This window comes from Bos indicus, chromosome 23, assembly GCF_029378745.1.
Source record: "Bos indicus isolate NIAB-ARS_2022 breed Sahiwal x Tharparkar chromosome 23, NIAB-ARS_B.indTharparkar_mat_pri_1.0, whole genome shotgun sequence".
In the NCBI taxonomy this organism is placed as follows: Eukaryota; Metazoa; Chordata; class Mammalia; order Artiodactyla; family Bovidae; genus Bos; species Bos indicus.
The window spans coordinates 44,867,374-44,875,673 of NC_091782.1; the positions used below are offsets into that span (position 1 = coordinate 44,867,374).

An 8,300-nucleotide genomic window follows, 5' to 3' on the forward strand; every position below is an offset into this window, starting at 1 on the left:
ATATAATTGCTACAAAGAACTGGCACATATGGAAATCAAGCGTTGATCTCGAACTATGTTTATAACACTCCAATTCTGTGTCCGACTGAATAAATATATGCATTTCCCATTTTGTAAAGTGGTTTACAAAATGGCTTAAGAGATCTTACCCTCATTTTAACTGAGAGCAGGAAAAAAATGAAACACACGCCCACAGAAGTTTCTCAGCCTCCGTCAATCTCTACTAACTGTCCGTAGCACAAACACCCCTTCCTATCACCACAAGCATGGATTCCCATGCCTTTTCTCAGCACTGTGGTTACAATCAATACTCACCACACACAGCAGGTCAGCTGACAATACCTTACATTTACAGCATTTTTTCCTTGAAGTCCCAGGGCTAACATTATTCTCCCCAGCCACAAATCCAAATCCAAGTGTTTTGGCAGTGAAGAAATTATGTTTTAAAAAACTATCATCTTTTTCACAAATACACTTTTACAAATGCTACAACACGTTGTACGAGACGCTAAATTACCAACCAGTCATCACGTTATCACAGAGCTAGAAATTGCTGGAGAACACTGACCCAGAAACAGCCAACAAAGCCTCCAACGGCCTAATGCTGCCTGTGCAGGCTCATATGGTTAAAAATATGACTTTCAGTGGCACAAGAACAATGTTAATCTGACTTAAATGAGAACATTTCTTGACTCCTTTTATCTCTTTGGACATGCTCGATAAGTCAAGTTACAGAATTCTTCAGGCTGTGTTTATAATTATCAGACCAAATTTTACAACGTATACCAAAAATTAGGACCAGGGTTTTATTTTAATTATTAAATTAAGACTATAAAATTATGATGTTACAAAATTATAAAATAATTTTACAAAATTGAGACTTTTCTAATTTTAAGGCTCTGAAGCTTAGAAATGCAAAAGATTTCTACTACTATGAATGAGCCGGTGACAACTGGCATATTACACCTAAGGATGCTCTGTGCTGTTCCCTACTTCCACCAGGTGGCCGATCTCAACCAGGGACCTACTGCACACTCCCATCTGCATTTCCTAAGGGGCTTCTATAGATATCACAGCATTTTTTTTTTTTTGGCTTTCATTCAAGGAGATCCAACCAGTCCATTCTGAAGGAGATCAGCCCTGGGATTTCTTTGGAAGGAATGATGTTAAAACTGAAACTCCAGTACTTTGGCCACCTCATGCGAAGAGTTGACTCATTGTAAAAGATTCTGATACTGGGAGGGATTAGGGGCAGGAGGAGAAGGGGATGACAGAGGATGAGATGGCTGGATGGCATCACTGACTTGATGGATGTGAGTCTGAGTGAACTCCGGGAGTTGGTGATGGACAGGGAGGCCTGGCGTGCTTCGATTCATGGGGTCGCAAAGAGTCGGACACGACTGAGCAACTGAACTGATTTGGTCATGCACATACCTCGTGATGCTAGTAACATATATAAATATGCCAAATTATTGTTTTTCACTTCACTGACAAAAGCTTCATTTCTTGCCTCAGAGCTTGTGTAAATAAACCACTAGGACAAAGCTGTGCTTGCAATATATGCCTGTTTATTTCTGATGTTTACTGACTTTACTTTCTTGGCAGAAAGTGATCCAGCTTTAAAGATGCCAAACTATATTGAATCCTGTGCCTTGGGTGAGCTAGTAGCAAAGGCAAAACACGAGTTATCACTGTGCTGAATTAACACTGGCTATCACCAATCTTCAGAATCCAAACCAAGGACCACAGACTAGAACTCATAGTGAGGGGCCCATGTAGCTGAAAAGCAGGTCCAGAATCCTTGCACTTGAATGTTGGATTTGCTAACAAAGGTATGAATAACGCTGTACTGTTGCTGCCTCAGAAAGAACACAAAACTAATTATTTTTAGCACAAAACATGAAACGATATTCTGTCTATAGAACAGGACAAGGCCTCAATATTCATCCTAGTTGTCTTTCATGCTCAAGTGAAAAAATGCTTATTTTTCCTCTCCTGGTTATCTTCTGAAAACAGATCAACTTCATTTTAATCAATGTACCATTTCACTACCATCATTGCAGAGTGTCTGTGAATCACTCTACAGGTTAAGATTCAGTTTAATAACAAAACCAATTGTGAAATAATCTGCAAATTGTTGCTGCAACTCAATTCTTAATAGTTTCCAATACAATCTTCTAATGAAGTGACATTACTTAAAATTACTAGCAAATATGAACAGACTCAGAAACCTAGTAATCAGCCAGCTAACAGGTGTTGAAATCCCAAAAGAGAGAAGTATCAGATAATCACTTTATGTCTGACACCTCAAGTAGCTTTAATATCCATAATTCTAATCAACTTAACTGCAATTCAAAATGATCAGTGCCAATGGTTTCTTCTCATTGACTACCTTTAAGCAAAAATACAATTTCTTGCTTTCCATAAAATTTTCTCTGACCTCTTCCAACTTAAAGATTATTTTGCTAAGTTGGGTATACAATTCAATATCTTCCTATTATCCCCTATTTCAAAAAAATTAACAAATACCTTATTTCCTTCTGCACTGATCAGCTTCTTAAAAATGAAAACTGTCTTCTTCCACATAAGTACACGTAAAGATGATATCTAAGTCTTCACAATTCTATTTTTAATCTACTCTAGGTCTGCTACAAACTAAATATCACGAAATGATGGCAAGGTTGGGGCCCGTTGAGAAAGGAGGAGACTACCCATAACTTGAGCAGGTCTTCATCCAGTAACCCTATGCCCTTGACAACCGATCGTAACCCTCTCACCACACTCATAAACAGACGCAAACACCGCCCAGACACCTGCCCTCAGAGGTGCTTTGGTTTGCTTCCTCACATAGAGAAACCAAAAAAAAGGCATTTCCAGTTCCTTAAAGCAAGAACACATTGCCTTCCAGAAACAACAGCGCTGACACGGGTGCCAAGCATCTAATCTACAAGTACTGGTCCTGTTAACTCTCGTATTGCCAGAAGGAATCCCAGGCTACCTCTCCCATTTAGTTACAGGTGCCAGCACCCATTCCAAAGATAAAGGTGCTGATGTTCAAAAGCCCAGGGAACTTTAAAAGCGCCTCAAAATGCTCCCGTCCCAGGCATGGAAACCTGGGCTCACTTTTCAGAGATTGTTTTAAAATAATAATAATAATAATAATAAAGTCTCATTTGTTCCCTTGGCGACCTATGGCATCATCCCGCCCTCAAAGAGGATCAACTCGGCAACATCAAAGTCCCAGAGGGAAATATTTTCGTATCTTTTTGTCTCCCCCCCCCGCCCCACCCCCACCCCCCCGCCAAAAAAGCCTCGCTAACACTCCAAAAGAGACAGAGAAGGACGGATAACGTAGACAGGTACCACCCCCGCCTCTCCGCACGGCCTCACCCCGCGCACCCCGCTGGCTCCGGGCACCCCAGCGCCCCGCACTCGGTCGAGCGGAACCGGGACGGGCCGGGCCCGTCGGGCGCGCCCGCCGCGAAGTTTGCCGCCCGCCGCCGCGCCCCGGGGCGCCGTCCGGGATTGCGGGGCGGCCCGGCGGAGAGACCTTGTCCGGCGGGGGCGCACCCCTCCCCGGAGACCCGCTCCCCGCGGCGGGTGGACGCCCCCCGTCCCCACCCCCCGGCGCCCGGCCCGAGCCTCCGCCCCCGCCAACCCCCGGGCGGCCGGCGCGCTCGCCTCACCTGACCCGCGGGCGGCCGCGGCAGCGGGTGTGTGAGCGGCGGCGGCGGCGGCGGCGGGCGGCGCGGGCCGGGGAGCCGCTCCGGCGGCGGCGGCGCCCGGGAGGGGAGGGAGGCGCCGGCGGAGGAGGAGCTCGGGCGAGGAGCGGGCGGGCGGCTTTGTTTCCACGGCGCGGAGCCACCGACCCTGCGTCACCATGGCAACCGCCGGGGGGGCGGGCCCCCATCCCGGGCCCTGCGAGGACCCCTGGGCATCCCGGGTCCGGGACCCCCGCCTTTCCTCTTCCCAGTCTGGCTGCTCCGAGGGGACAAGGACCACCCCGACCCCCAACCCCCCACCACCCCACAAGTAGCCGCCACCACCGCACACGCCCCTCTCTCAAGGGCCCCTAACGTTCGTCTGGCCCCAGCAAGAGGGGAAGAGGGGGCGAAAGGAGCCCACCCCGGGCCCGATGCCTATTGGCATCCCCCGTAGGCACCCTCTTTGGCTTCGCACACTGGACATTCCTAAAGCCCACCACCACCAACCACACCACCACCACCACCCCACCTTTCTCCTCTCTGGCGCTGTGCCCTCAACATGGAAATTCACTGAAGAGAGGAGAAAGCGGTGCAAACAGATAAAGTGTGGAGCAACTGGTCCCGGTGCATCTGTTGCGAGCTGCCGCAGAAGCCCGGCGCTGCCAAGAGGCTCCGGCGCCCCGCCGCCTCCCGCCCTGACCGAGCTGCGCCTCGACGGGTCTGGGCTCGCTCCACCCAAATCCGTATGTTTCGTGGGGGGCTCCAGTAAGAGAAGAGAGAAGGGGGCTTCGTGTTTTTTGGTGTGTGTTTTTGTTTTTGTTTTTTTAATTTAAACACTGGATACACTTGTAACCTCACGCTAAAACAACTTGGAGGCTGTCCTTGTGAATCTCTGCTGCTGCTACTGTTCGGCTACTGGCCGTGACCGCTTAAGCGCCTACCTTGAGCGCGGGCTCGCTCGCTCTCTCTGTGCCAAGCCCCCGAGCCGTGCACTGCAGGTCGTGGTGCTCCGGGGAAGATGAAAGGGTGAGGCTGACCTTGGCACCTGGTAGGCATCCTCTCCTATGGAAATTCTTGGAGAGGGAGGGAAAAGTACTAGCACGGTCACAGTAATACTTCCTCTGAAGGACAGAGCTGGAGGACAGCTACCACCGGGGTGAGTCATCACCCCATCCTATGTTTTCCTGAAATATCAGTGATTAAACCTAGGACCTACAGTGTCTTCGTTTAGACCCCGGGGAACGCGGCATTTATTTTCTGGCACTTGTGAATCACCAAAGGAATGTCAATAACATAATAAAACCCCAGGGTAGCTGATGTTTTCTGGATTTGCTCCCTATCTGAGAAGCCATAAAGGAAAACAAGGTTATTACCAATGGAAGCCACACATTTTAATTAATGAAAATAGAAGATTCATTTTAGGGTGAATAGAAACAGCCTGTTCCTCAGAACAACTGGCCTCTTTCCTGTACTGGGAACATTGGTGATTCCAGACGAAGTCCAGAGACAAGGACTTCTCACAGGCTCTTAAGCAGTCTGACAGTATTTGTCAAAATTTTAAATGTACATCCCTTTCTCCTGGCTAGCTCAATTCTCAGAAATTTGTCATGCGGAAATACACAAGTGTACGATGATAGATTTACAAGGATGTGCATTCCAGCAATTATTTATTAGCAAAAAATTGAAACAACTTGTTTGTCCATCAGGTAAATAAGTTTGGCACACTCATACCATGTAGTCCAAAGTGACTTGTTCAGTAAGTGCAAAATGCTCACCAGATTCCAAACACTTGGAACAATAACCCCCCAAAAGTATTGCTACTGCTAAGTCGCTTCAGTCGTGTCTGACTCTGTGCCACCCCACAGACGGCAGCCCACCAGGCTCCCCCATCCCTGGGATTCTCCAGGCAAGAAGACTGGAGTGGGTTGCCACTTCCTTCTCCACTGCATGAAAGTGAAAAGTTAAAGTGAAATCGCTCAGTCATATCTGACTCTTAGTGACCCCATGGACTGCAGCCTACCAGGGTCCTCCATCCATGGGATTTTCCAGGCAAGGGTACTGGAGTGGGGTGCCATTGCCTTCTCCGCCCAAAAGTATAATATCTCATTAATAATCCTTATATTGATCACATGGTGAAATAACATTTTTAATATATGGGGTCAAATAAAACATATTAATTAAAATTAGTACAGTTTCTTTTCACTTTAACATGCTTACTAAAAAATTTTTAATTATGTAAGTGGCATATTGGACTGCTCTGTTTTAGAGCTAGTGTTTATGCTAAAAATCAGCAGGAAATCCAAAGTTAACTTTTAGTTAAAACAAGATATAATTTTCACATTAATGTTTTCATACATGTGTCATAGCAATTTATGTTAAATATTTTTTACTTATTGAAAATGTTAAACATAGACAAATGTTAGAGATAAAACTAGCTCATTTGTTTATATTTTAGAAAGACTTTACCACAAGCACTAAAGTTCAATTACCTGGGCCTGAATCCCAGCTCTCCTACGTATCAGCTATATGACCCAGGCAAGCAGTTTAATACATCTGGTCCTCAGTTTCCACATTTGTTAAATGGGTCCCATAATAGTACTTACCTCACTGAGTTATTTTGAGAACGAGATAAGTGAATGTGTGGAAAACTCTAATTATGATGTCTGATCATATACAATGCTGAATAAATTTTAACTATTTTTTTTTATTATACTTTGTCAGATCTGTCACTATTCTATTAATCTTCAATTCTGGTTAGTCTAAATTTGTCTGGTTAGTCATAACAAATCTTTTCATCTTCCTTTAAGTAAGCTGATTGGCACTGTGACTGAGACATGAAATTTAACCCTCCTCACCCCTGAACTGGTTATAAAATTACTATCAAAATCAAGGAGATATTTTAATCCATTTAAAAATAAACAAAAATGTTCAGTTACATCATCAGTCGTATGTTTCAGAGTCTCCAAAAGATGCTCAATTAACATTCTCAATTCCTTTATCAGAGTGAATCTCTTGGAGAAAGAAAGATCCAACCAGATGACAAGAATGTCACCTAACTTGAAATGAGCTCTGTGCATCAATTCCTTCATCACTGGGAATTTCTTGGAGACATAAAAAAAATCCAACAAGCAACAGGAATGTCACCCAGCTTGAAAGGAGCATTTTGTGTAAAGTGTTGGTTGACGAAAGGCTATGCATCCCCAAATGGCTCTAGTCAGGTTTCCTACCAATGCCAAAGTGAAAGTGTTAGTCACTTAGGCATATCCAACTCTTTATGACTCAGTGAACTGTAGCTCGCCAGGCTCCTCTGTCCATGGAATTCTCCAGGCAAGAATACTGGAGTGGGTAGCCATTCCATTCTCCAGGGGATCTTCCTAACCCAGGGATTGAACTTGGGTGTCCCACACTGCAGGCGGATTCTTTATCATCTGAGCCACCAGGGAAGCCCATCAAATGTCAAACAGACCCATAACTGCTTACAGGAGGACTAATTTTTCATTGCAATCCATTCCACAAAGATAAAATGAATTTTGAAATTCAGTACTTGAAAGTAGCAATGTATTTACTGAGCTATCTGACATATCAACCTCAGTGTGAGAAACTGGCTGCTGATTAAAGAAATGTATCCTGTAAAAATCCTGGAGGATACAGGCAAAAGTAGATAGGATTGAGAAGTACTGTCCATTTTATCATTTCTTAGCTCTGGTGTGTATTGTGCAGCCCAATTAAAAATATATACATATTCTGTGCCAGTGGGGAAAATGGCAGGGAAACAGAGAGTTAAACAAATACATCATAGTTCTTTGCCAAGAGCTCCCTATGGAGAGATTCCACATGATGTCTCAGCCAAAAGTATAATTTGATATCGACCAGATCCCATTAAAGTTAACTTTTGATGTGCTTTAATCTGGTTTAAATAAGTTTTGTTTTAAATCAATTAATTTGGAGCTGTGTTTAAAAATGTCACAGTTTAAAGATGTTGCTTCCTTTTTTTGAGTCATTAATAGAGCCTCACACCTCTTTTCAGGGTTCCCTGGTGTCAGACTTTACCCACACTCATAGCTTATCTCATTCCAGTGGCAAAAAGTGTGTCAGAATATTAACCAGTTCAACATGATGTTTTAAATTCATAGGTCATTTACTTATTGATCCCTGACATAGCTCTCAGCAGACTGGAAATGATTTGTTTCTCGTTTCCTCGCCTATAAATTGAGGGTACTGAAGGCTGCTCTTGTTAGCGGCAAAGGATTTCCTAAGTCTAAATTAGATCGTTCAGTAAAGCTCATTGATCAAAGGTTCTGTGCAACTCTAATGCTGTAACACTTTTGAAGTGAAAGACTAGAATTGGTGTCAAAAGGAAACCCTGTGCTGTACACATCATTAGAATAGTAAAATGATGTGAAAGGCCTTCTTTGTGACTAGCTCTTTTGAACATTATAAACGAAGAACTCTGTGCCATCAAAGCCATGGATATTGTGACCAGACAGGCTCTCCGTGGATGAGGCACACAACACAGGGAAGGAAAGATGGCTCGGGACCCTTCCACTGAAACCTCACCCTCACTCTGAGAGCTTACCTTGCTCTGCTAGACAGGCA

General features: G+C 44.6%; 1 protein-coding gene across 1 annotated transcript in view; it reads right to left on the reverse strand.

Moving 5' to 3' along the window:
- RNF182 (ring finger protein 182) overlaps positions 1-3,780 on the reverse strand; it is a 49,878-nt gene extending 46,098 nt beyond the window's left edge. Inside the window, exon 1 of the mRNA XM_070778367.1 lies at positions 3,687-3,780. The gene's annotated coding sequence lies outside the window, so the exon portion shown is untranslated. The remainder of the gene's footprint in view (positions 1-3,686) is intronic.
- Positions 3,781-8,300: the final 4,520 nt, after the last annotated feature.